Source organism: Hylobates moloch, unplaced genomic scaffold (assembly GCF_009828535.3).
Source record: "Hylobates moloch isolate HMO894 unplaced genomic scaffold, HMol_V3 SCAFFOLD_20, whole genome shotgun sequence".
NCBI classification, from domain to species: domain Eukaryota; kingdom Metazoa; phylum Chordata; class Mammalia; order Primates; family Hylobatidae; genus Hylobates; species Hylobates moloch.
This window is the reverse complement of record NW_026652295.1, coordinates 7,105,537-7,108,429: the sequence shown is the minus strand read 5'-3', so window position 1 is coordinate 7,108,429 and position 2,893 is coordinate 7,105,537. Positions and strand designations below refer to the sequence as shown.

The following is a 2,893-nucleotide window of genomic DNA, read 5'->3' as shown; positions in this document are numbered from 1 at the left end:
CACCGCACCTGGCCTGCGGTGGGATTTTTAAATTGACTCCAAAGGTACTGAAAAATCTTAGATGGGCTCTCAACTCAGATTTTATTTTATAAAAGAAAAATGTCTCTCCCGCCCTGCCTCGTGGGAGGCTGAGGGAGCAGAAATGGGTGGGCGGTGGCCTTGTCCTCTAGAGTGGGGAATTCCATCCAATGGAAGCCTAATGTCTTTTTTTTTTTTTTGAGACGGAGTCTCGCTCTGTTGCCCAGGCTGGAGTGCAGTGGTGTGATCTCTGCTCACTGCAAGCTCCGCCTCCCGGGTTCACGCCATTCTCCTACCTCAGCCTCCTGAGTAGCTGGGACTACAGGCTCCCGCCACCACGCCCGACTAATTTTTTGTATTTTTAGTAGAGACGGGGTTTCACCGTGTTAGCCAGGATGGTCTCGATCTCCTGACCTCGTGATCCGCCCAGCTCGGCCTCTCAAAGTGCTGGGATTACAGGCGTGAGCCACCGCGCCCAGCCCGGAAGCCTAATCTCTAAGGAGAACTACGATGACCCACACAAAACCCCTGCCTCCCCAGTTGTCCACATTAGGGGCCTAATTGACGATGTGGTGGAAGCTGACCTTGTGGAGGCCTTGCAGGAGTTTGGACCCATCAGCTATGTGATGGTAATGCCTAAAAAGAGACAAGCACTGGTGGAGTTTGAAGATGTGCTGGGGGCTTGCAACGCAGTGAACTACACAGCCGACAACCAAATATACATTGCCGGTCACCCAGCTTTTGTCAACTACTCCACCAGCCAGAAGATCTCCCGCCGCGGGAACTCGGATGACTCCCGGAGAGTGAACACTGTGCTTCTTTCTCTTTATCATCCTGAACCCCATCTATTCGATCACCACGGATGTTCTTTACACTATTGGTAACCCTTGTGGCCCTGTCCAGAGAATTGCCATTTTCCGGAAGAATGGAGTTCAGGCCATGGTGGAATTTGACTGTGTTCAAAGTACCAGTGGGCCAAGGCCTCACTCAATGGGGCTGAAATCTATTCTGGCTGTTGCACTCTGAAGATCGAATACGCAAAGCCTGCATGCTTGAATGTGTTCAAGAATAATCAGGATACTTGGGACTACACAAACCCCAATCTCAGTGGACAAGGTGACCCTGGCAGCAACCCCAACAAACGCCAGAGGCAGCCCCCTCTCCTGGGAGATCACCCCACAGAATATGGAGGGCCCCACCATGGGTATCACAGCCATTGCCATGATGAGTGCTACGGCCCCCCAGCCCCCGACCTCACTACGAAGGGAAAAGGATGGGTCCACCAGTGGCGGGGGAGTCACTGTCAGGGCCCAAGTCACTACGGCTCCCAGTATGGGCACCCCCCGCCCCCTCCCGAGCACTCGAGCATGGCCTTCACTCCGACAGCCCTTTGCTCATGGTCTATGGTTTGGATCAATCTAAGATGAACTGTGACCAAGTCTTCAATGTCTTCTGCTTGTATAGCAATGTGGAGAAGGTGAAATTCATGAAAAGCAAGCCGGGGGCCGCCATGGTGGAAATGGCTGATGGCTACACTGTGGACCGGGCCACTACCCACCTCAGCAACAACTTCATGTTTGGGCAGAAGCTGAATGTCTGTCTCCAAGCAGCCAGCCATCAGCCCAGTCAGTCAGGCGGGTTGGAAGTCAGGTCTTGCAGTTACAGAGACTTCAGTGAATCCCGAACAATCGGTTCCCCACCCCGGAGCGGGCAGCGAAGAACCGCATCCAGCACCCCAGCAGCAACGTGCTGCACCCCTTCAACGCCCCGCTGGAGGTGACTGAGAACTTCTTTGAGATCTGCGATGAGCTGGGCGTGAAGCGTCCATCTTCTGTGACAGTATTCTCAGGCAAAAGTGAGAGCAGCTCCTCTGGCCTGCTGGGGTGGGAATCCAAGAGCGATGCCCTGGAGGCTCGGGACTTCCTGAACCATTACCAGATGAAAAACCCAAATGGTCCATACCTTACACTCTGAAGCTGTGTTTCTCCACCGCTCAGCATGCCTCCTAATTAGGTGCCTAGGAAGAGTCCCATCTGAGCAGGAACACATTTCTCTTTCCTTTATGCCATTTTTTGTTTTTTTTTTTTTTTTTTTGGCAAAAGATCTTGTATTCCTTTTTTTTTTTTTTGAATGCTAGGTTTGTAGAGGCTTAACCTTAGTGGAAGCGCTGGAAGTCTGCAGGGGGAGCGAGAGCGGACCTGATATCTCCCAAGATTAACCTTCACTTCTTCACTTTTAAGAAATTATTGTACAAGGCCGGGTGCGGTGGCTCACGCCTGTAATCCCAGCACTTTGGGAGGCCGAGGTGGGCGGATTACCTGAGGCCAGGAGTTTGAGACCAGCCATGGCAAAACCATGTTTCTACTAAAAGTACAAAAATTAGCCGGGCGTGGTGGCGGGTGCCTGTAATCCCAGCTACTCAGGAGGTTGAGGCAGGAGAATCTCTTGAACCCGGGAGACGGAGGTTGCAGTGAGCCGAGATCGTGCCACTGTACTCCAGCCTGAGTGACAAGAGCAAGACTCCATAAAAAAAAAAAAAAAAAAATTATTGTACATGTGAATTTTTTTTTCCTGTTCATACATTTGTGCTGCCCATGTACTCTTGGCACGTTTCAATAAAATTGTTTGGAAAATAAACACAGCAAAAAAAAAAAAAGAAAAATGTGTTTTCTATCTGAAGGATTTAATTGACAGCTGTGCCAATAATTTCTCAAATTTAGCTGTGCTCATTCTCCCTAATTTATTTGAAAGACATGACAAGGAAAACAAGACCTTCCTTGGGCTTTTCACTGCTGGGGCTTTCTGGCCCTAAAGAGCTGAGAGGGTCTACAAAATCCTAGGTCAGCAGCTATGGTTTTGGGATTTCACACACAGA

The 2,893-nt window shown here is 50.4% G+C and overlaps 1 pseudogene; it reads left to right on the top strand.

Annotated features, from left to right (window-relative positions):
* Positions 1–550: 550 nt before the first annotated feature.
* On the top strand, positions 551–2,209 carry LOC116460029 (heterogeneous nuclear ribonucleoprotein L-like; annotated as a pseudogene).
* Positions 2,210–2,893: the final 684 nt, after the last annotated feature.